At 43.8% G+C, this 8,588-nt stretch overlaps 1 long non-coding RNA gene across 1 annotated transcript; it reads right to left on the reverse strand.

The window, feature by feature from the left end:
- Positions 1-3,257: 3,257 nt before the first annotated feature.
- LOC108918099 (uncharacterized) lies at positions 3,258-6,296 on the reverse strand. The gene is made up of 3 exons (XR_001964833.2): positions 5,522-6,296; positions 5,022-5,124; positions 3,258-4,017 (listed from the first exon to the last, which is right to left on the reverse strand). It is a non-coding gene; the product is annotated as an uncharacterized LOC108918099 (long non-coding RNA).
- Between the last annotated feature and the right edge of the window lie 2,292 nt (positions 6,297-8,588).

The following is an 8,588-nucleotide window of genomic DNA, read 5'->3' on the forward strand; positions in this document are numbered from 1 at the left end:
AACCCTGAGGTGTGTGCTGACCCATTTCCTGTCAGCAAAGGGGTCTGGTGAAGGCCAAGCGGGGGGCCCCAAAGCTGAACGCGCAGATTCAACATTGTAACCCCTCAGCACCGTCACAGTGGACCTCATTTCTCCTTCTTACATGTATTTACTGTATGTAATTGCGCTGTAACTCTTAAGATCGTCCCTAGAAAAACCTTTACGCAGCTACTTCAGTAACGTAACATGAATGTTTACATGTATCTAAAATTACTAGGAAGGTGATCGGGAATCGTCGATGTTACGATCAAGTTTTACGCAGCTACTCGTGTGATGAACATTGGTTCATATGGTGGAAAGAAACTAACTTAACTGTACTTAAGAATCACGCGTCTCTCTCCAACTGTAATGCACAAATTCTATTTTCTATGAGATTCGCGTCATTTGGGAGCAAACCATCTGCTAAATGAAAATTTATTTAGCTGAAATTCTTCTGCAATTTACAATTTCTCGAACCTACACTTATTTACCCTTTTGTACAACTGGGTTCTTTTAGGAACACTTTATGGTAAGTACCTTACTCAGTGGTACTAGAGCTAGAAATGGGATTTAAACCTGCAACCTTTTCAGAACCCCCAAAGCCTCAGTGGGTCCAAAGGTAGCAGCTCAAGCCACTGTATTACCAGCTATCCTTGCTTGTTTCAACCTCTATTCCACTTCTAAGTTACAGAACCATTACATTCATTGTATACATGTTCTTATCAAGGAGGTGGTCATATTGGAAAGTTGGTAGTGTAGTGGTCAGAGCTGGAGCTAAAGGTTGCAGGTTTGATCCCTCCCTCTAGCTATAGTACCCTTGAGCAAGGTACTTATCCTAAATTGCTCCATTAAAATTACCCAGCTGTATAAATGTGTGAATAACTATAACCTTAAAATTGTAAGTTGCTTTGGAGAAAAGCATCAGCTGAATCAATAGATGTATTGTGGGAACAAGGGGTAAAAAAGTACAGGAGGTTAATAACAGACTGACAACAACATGTACTGCTGCCCTTTTTCCACTTCTCTCATTATTTCTGCCCCCTCTGAGAGATAACACTGGAGAAAGAGCTGTCTACCTATGCTGAATGGAACTGCTTCCATAAACTGTGGTATAATATAAAGTGTACATTCCACTCCAAATTCAACCCTTATTTTTGCTTTTCGTTTGGATTCCTGAATAAAAGTTCATATTAGTCACAGTGTCCATCTGACCTATGGCTGACAGTGGTAAATCCATTCAGCTTTTTCTAAATCTTTTAGAAAAGTAAATCCACAAGACAGAGTGCTCCCTTTGCTAAGTAAAATCACACTATAAATTAACCATACCCAGGAATCTGCACACCTGAGTGTGTACTTTGTTTCACTATTTTTCATTATCTTGGTGTAGAGAGTGTTGGTGTATTGAATGGCGTGCCCATCATCATCCAAATGCACGGCATGTGGTTGAGTCCCACTTAGAGTGGCAAGGAGCACTAAAACTGCATTTCTACTTGAGGCTTATTCCTTTGTCATTGATGATTCATCGTAGACTCCAACGGCAGTTTCCAAATGGACATCTGTGAAACAACCCTTAGTGCTCTCTCTCTACTTCGAGTTTTCTGCAAGGCTCGACTTAAAGCCACTTAAAGCACTTCTTGTGCTTTTGTACTTCTGAGCATCTTCAACGTGCAGTGCCTCCTCGAGATTTTACAGCCAATCCACAGGGACCTGGTGCAACCACTCCAAACCATAGGCCAGCTTGAATCTACCTAAAAAGAAGCATTTTGATGTAGGTGAACTTGCCCAGAGTATAAAGGGTAGGAATCAGTCACTTTTTACCCTTAGGCAAGAAATTTTGTGGATGTTTTGCCTTGACGATGATGAAAATGTAACATAGCTTTGCTTGTTGACGTCAGGGTTCTGCTGGCTTAAGATCCTAAACACTAGGTGCAGTTCATGAAAAATGGTGGGGTATGGTTTACGTAGCAAGAGTGACCAAAAACTCTTAGGCACAACTTGTATGTTTTTGTGGAACATTGAGAAAAAAAAGAATTCAGTGGGACAGCCCCTCCCCCCTCCACCCGTCTTGCCTTTAAGAGTCGTTTTTGTTTCTTTCCTTAAATCCAAGTGAAATGTAAACTCATTCAAGCTAACACTCTTTGCACTTTACCCAAAGTCATTATTGCTAGGCTTTGCCTGACGAGGCTGATCGGGATTAATTTAATGGAAATGCAGGAGAGAGAGACCCCCCTCTTTCCCTTCATTTGTGCTAATCCCCTTTCCATTGCTATGGAGATGGTCTGACTACCCTGTGGGATCCCATTGCCACAGTGCTCGAGTTACTGGAGCTCTGGGGACTGATGGACAGAGAGGCACTGAAGCACAGAGTTGTTTTTTTTTTTTTTTTTAACTGGGGGAGTGGGATTAGGAAACAAAGCAACCAGGATAGGTAGCGTAAGGGTGTGTGTGTGTGTGTGTGTGTCTGTCTGGTTATTTATGGTAGGGGATGTAAATCGGTATTTTACCTTGGATGAAGTTTGGAGTTCATGGTCTTATTTTACTTTTTTTCAGAAGTATACAGGTGTACAAAACCCCCAGTGAACAAACAGCAGTTGTTAGTGAATAATGGGCACATTCCCACTTCTAATGCAAGCATCAAGGTTGAGGAAAAAACCCAAGACAGCAGAGTTATCAAGAATTAGATGTTTAAATTAGTCTGTGCACCTCCACTCCGTATGAGGTTGGATTACTGAAGGTAGGGTGTCTCTATGTGTGTGTGGGTGCACTGGGGGGTGGGAGGCTAACTGGCCAACCATTCAATGTAGTTCTGGTGTGTCACTGTGGTTGCCTTGGTAACTCAGACATGAGGCTCAATGGAACCTGAGCTCTCTTAGTCTAGGAATGCTCTCCTTTGGATATCTACCCCGCAACAATTTTACCCAGGATGTTCTCTAGACTTACCTACCGAACCCAGCAAGCACCGCGCTACCCTTCTCCCAACTCCAGCAGTCACAATGTATTCACTGAGAGGAAAATTGAGCTGGGGAGAGAAACACCCAGGAGTCTCCAGATGTTGTTTATGATAGGATTCGAGGGAGCTTCCTGTCCAGCTAAAAAATCTCCAAAAAGAGAGATAGTGCTGATGTCTTGCACAGATGTCACAGCAGACTATGCCAGCATTTAGCTTAGCCAGGCCTGGAAGTCTGCAAGAAGAAATATCTCTCAGTGTCAGAAACTGCAGAATACATCGTGAAGGGGCTGGTTCGTGTGTCAGTGGATCCTCTGGGGAGGTTTTTTCTTTTTTTGAAAGAAACTTTTACACATCTGCACATTTTCAAAGTTTCATAATAAATGACAGTAATTTTGAGATACACAACGTAAGCTGCTGTGGAAAGAGCCATGCTGAATAACAAATAAAGTAACAATAATAATAGTGGATGAAGATATACTCTATCCAGATGCCATGAGCCTGGAATGAGATCCTGTCTTCTGTAGCAATAACATTTTTTGTTCTTTCCATTCAATCCAAGGGATAGAAGAACAGCAGAAAGAAAAGCTTTGAAGGCTGCTGGAGAGCACAAAACCCTGGCACAGGAAAAGCAAACACACAGAAACCGAAGATGGACGGTTCCAGTCCTTATCAGTGGGCCAGGGAGCCAGAGGAGGTCTGTCCATCTTTGTTATGGTAACCACATGACCCCTTGCAGGACCGGTTTGCCTAGCACTGAAGAGATAGAGAGAGATATACAAGGAGGGAGAGAGGGAAACAGATAAATGAGGGGGAGTGCCAAAAGTGTTGACATAAGGGAGAGCTCTTCCTTAAGGAGCACAGTGACCCCTCTATTCAGCTCCCATGGACACAAATGGATTAAAAGGGAAGTGAGTCTAACTGTAGCTAAGAAATGTGCTAGGTATACGAGGGGGGAAGAGGAGCAAGATGACAGAAGAGTACTATCAGCAGCACTAGATGGGAGAGGGGAGGAGGTGGAGGTTCCTGCAGGCTGGTGATTGATATGAGCTCTGAAAAAAAGAAAAAGACATCGGAGTATAAGAAAATCTGTGCCAACCTTCGTTAAGAGCCCATTTGTTCAGGTGTGCCTTGCTTTATTAAGCTCTGCTTTATTATACCTGTAGTTTGAGCCTGACGGGCTACACAATTCTTCTCGTGTGCACAAGGAAGCTGACAGTCTATGCAGGACTTGAATGCCTCCTGCATCCTTTCCCAGATCCATCCAGAGTGCTGGTACTCCAGAAAGCCATACTTTGGAACTGCTTCAGTACTGTTGTTATACCGACCCTAACTTTAACCTCATCATGGTTTGGCATAGAAATCACACTGGCACATGTAATTGTATTGACTTCTTCCTTACAATAATTGCTAGCTATGCAGCAGAATGTCAACATCCCAGAACACCAAGGTGCAAGTGACAACATGCCACTTTCTTTCTTTGGCTGAAACCAAAGCCCAGTGGACACACGAATTCAGTTGAAAGCATGTATACCTGATCATTTTTGGCCTTTGTGCAGATGATGTAAAGGTGAATCTGCAATTTTCCTCTTAGAGCTTTCCTTCCTAATGTGTGGGACCCTCTTTCTCCTAGCTCAGGGGCCCCTCCATTGTGTGAACCCATAAATATTGCATCCAGGATTATAGAAACCAGGCCCCGTTATTCCTTCTGTGTGCTGGTTCAGTCCCTCTGACCCTTCACCTTTGGGTTCTGGGTGAACACATTAGGTTTGCTCCTGCAAGCAGGGGGCTGAAGTGGGTCCTGAAAGGTCAACAGGACTGCTGGTCAGTCTCAGGCCTCACTCACTGAACCCTGTGGATGAGATGACCCTAAACATCCCTCATGCCAGCCCCTATCATGCCTTCACCTCAGCTGAAGAATCTCATCACTTCCCCACCAATTCATTCCTCCCCCCATCACTGCCCCTCCTACTGAGTAGCATTTTATGGGCAATAAAAGGCCCATGCCCCTAAAGATCAGTGGGAAACTTTTCTGAAACAAACAAAAAAAACAAACCTTGAAAAGCTCCCCAAAGTCCAACTCCCAATCTTCACCCTTCAGTTTGCTCTTGTTATGCATATACAAGTTGAGCAAGCATGCTGTGTCTCCACTGTATAGTCTAAAAAAATGTGTGATAAGAAAAAAATTATAGTTTTTTTTTTTTTTTTTTTTTCTATAGACATCGGTAACAGCATTGCCTCTTCTGCACAATGGACTGGGACCCAATATATTACAAAGGAAAGACATATATTGCAGGAAAGCAAGGTTGTTTTCAAACTACCATTCTGGGATTTTACTGGTTTTATGGATCAGAGAAGTAAGAGGGCAAAGGTTTAATTTACAGGATATGCATTCTCACCACCTTTACTCCTATTTCAACTTTAATCAAGCTAATTAAGGCTATTAGGCTCACAATATCTTGCACAATTAATGGCTTTGTGTTACTTTCTTAAGCCTTCGGCTCCACAGGAGTCTTTGGAGAGCTGCCTCGCTGATTGCTTGATCAAAATCATTACCAGATGTTGTTTTTGTGGCAAGTCCTCAAGGCCAGGTCACAACAGAGTACTGCATGGACACGCTTGCTAACGAAGTTCCTTTCAGTGGGGTGACCAGCCGTCATGGTGGGTAATGGGTCATCGGGGCAGTGCTGCAAGATTGATGTCAGCATTCTTCCATTCCAGCATTCAACACAGATATGCCTAAAATTTGAGTCAGAAGAAGCCAATAAGAACTGTTTCCGTTGCCGGACACAGACACCCCCCAAACCCACCATCCCATGTAAGACTCACTGACTCAAAGAACATCATTGTGTCACCTGTGGGTGTAGGTTAGGGTAAGCGGGAGCCATGTGTCTCAGGTTGGAGGTGCCGATGGATATCTGTGGTGTTCATCTGGCCGGGCAGCAGGAAATGAAGATCCAGCTACCCCCCACTCCTGCCCTCTCCCATCAGCATCCCCTCCATTTAATCTGTGTACTGCTGTGGCGCCAGTGTTCTGAGTTACATTACCTTGTGTCTGACCTTTAAACTCTGGGTGTGGAAAATTCACCTGAGAGTGCTTTCATTCTGCACCCACCTGAAAGGGGGCCAGTACCTCTAAAAAAATACAACAGGAGAGTACACTGTAAGCTGCTTATAATGTTCTGCTGGCTGGAGTTTGTTTCAGTGAATCGCTGTGTGTACTATATAACTGGTGGAACTAGGCATATACAGAGCTTCGGCTCTCTGTTATCCTCAGTTAGTCCTGCAGTACATGCTCACCGGCATTTACTAAGGCTTTTGAGACTTTCCCTCACCCACTACTACCATCACAACTCCATGTTCTCCTTGCCATGTCAGCAGAATACCCCATTGTCTACAAGGATTGGACAGCATTATCCCTTCATTAGACTTGGCTGCTCCTGAAGAGCTGGCACTAGTCCAGTCAGAGATCAGAGATTGTACTGGCCCTCTGACAGCTCCATCACAAAAACATAGCAGAATGGGTCTTCTTTCAGCGGTCCTTCCAAGGGCCTTGTGAAATGAAGGTTACCTAGAGACATTGGTTCCCTTCATTCAATCACATGAAATTTTTTGAATCATTTATTTCCTGTTAAATGATGCAACTTGCCACAAATTCACAAAGAGAAGACAACCAAAAACGACCCCTTCGATGCTTATTCTGTTGGTGAGCTCCTTGATTACTTGAAGAAAATTGTCCAAACTGTGAAACATATCTTCCATACATAGCGTTCTTCAAATTCACAGAAAAAAGAAAACCACGTTGGTGTGCAGATTGACTAAAATCATACTCATATACGTAATATATGTAAATTGCATAATGTTAACTTCATTTATACAATAACAAATCAGATAAAAAGCAAGATATGCTAAATACCATGAGGTGCAGATACAAATGTCTGTCTTGTTAGCTGTAATGTTGTAGTACTTCTTGTTTTATTTTAATGGCCAGATGCACAAGGTTGAAGATCTCTCTCTTGGGTCTCAAAATATTTTGCTAATGGTTGGTCAAAACAGGAAAAGCAATGGGGTTAAGGTTATGGGTTAAAGTTCACATCCTTACCTTACGGACATTACAAAGCAAGAAGTCTGAGCTCTCTTCTACAGCCTAGGAAGCATGGCTAGGGAACCGCTGAAATATTCAAAAAACAAAATGTCTACACCTTCAACAGACCACTCTAAGGAAGCTGAACATGTGACATTGCCCATTTGACCTTAATCTAGAGGGGGACATTATGGACTTTACCAATTTAAGGCTTAAACTGTAAACTACGCTAAATTACACCATTCACACCCCCAGGTGAAGACACTGATGGATTTAAGATGGTGTGGAATACTGAAGTTTTGCTCAATGACCAAAACAAATCTTTTCCTCGACGAGATGGCAAGAATGGATGAAAGCTACAAGGGCTGCCAAGTGCACAATCCTCCCATTTTACAATAAATCTTAGAAAGGGGCAAAGAAAAGTGTTGTTTTCTCCAGTGATACTATTTTCCCCTGTGTACACCACAGATGCCACTCTGTAAATATACTAGGGAAATAACGGTTCCCTCCAAAACGGCAGTAACCTCACGGTCTACAATCAAGAACAGTAGGACACAGAGTGCCAAATGTCTACGTTCCCTGCGTTACGATTCCCTGGTCAGATAAATCATTGATTACATGAAGTTCTGGTGTCATGTGGTCCAAAGCAAACAAACCTGGAAAAAAGTTTGCTGTATGTGTTTCACCCCTTTGCAAACCCAGTCATCGAATAAACTAGGTCTGCTAGGAGAGGCATCAAAAAAATACTAACATGCCATTTGAGTATAATCTTAATATTCTTGATGTTTAAATTATAACACACACACACATTTTCAGAACCGCTTGTCCCATACGGGGTCACGGGGAACCGGAGCCTACCCGGTAACACAGGGCGTAAGGGGACACACCCAGGATGGGACGCCAGTCCGTCGCAAGGCACCCCAAGCGGGACTCGAACCCCAGACCCCCCGGAGAGCAGGACTGTGGTTCAACCCACTGCGCCACCGCACCCCCTTAAATTATAACATTTATCCATTTTCTTATATATTGTTTAAGACATGAAAACATACTTGGGTATCTAACGGTGGGATTGTAATAGCAATCTGAGTGAGACAGATATGGCACAAACATGTAATATCATGAAAGAGAAAACACTTCCGGGCATTAAGCCCCCGGCCCACACGATTGCCGTGGAATGCATGGAAAGACACGCACTGTCTTACCAAACCCCGTCCGTGGGATTTTCCCCACTTTCTGCCCCTCCTCCCTGGCATCCTGACTGCTGGGGCCCCCCACCCCTAGCAGCTGACACCCTTGAAAGCAGTCCTTTGTTCACCCCCACAGGCGAGCTGTGTCCTGCCGTTCCACCACCCTTCTCCGTGCTGGAAGCAGACCCAGGCTGGAGTTGGGGGGTGAGACATACTTTAGGTGACAGTGGCGGTTTAGGGTGAGGTGGCAGCCAAACCTGCCATATTAGCAGAGTGGATCTGGTGACACTGTGCCATTCTTGGGAGCTTATTCACAGCCATACAAACATAGGCTCTTCGCCCTGGTATGGTA

Source organism: Scleropages formosus, chromosome 8, assembly GCF_900964775.1.
Source record: "Scleropages formosus chromosome 8, fSclFor1.1, whole genome shotgun sequence".
NCBI lineage: Eukaryota > Metazoa > Chordata > Actinopteri > Osteoglossiformes > Osteoglossidae > Scleropages > Scleropages formosus.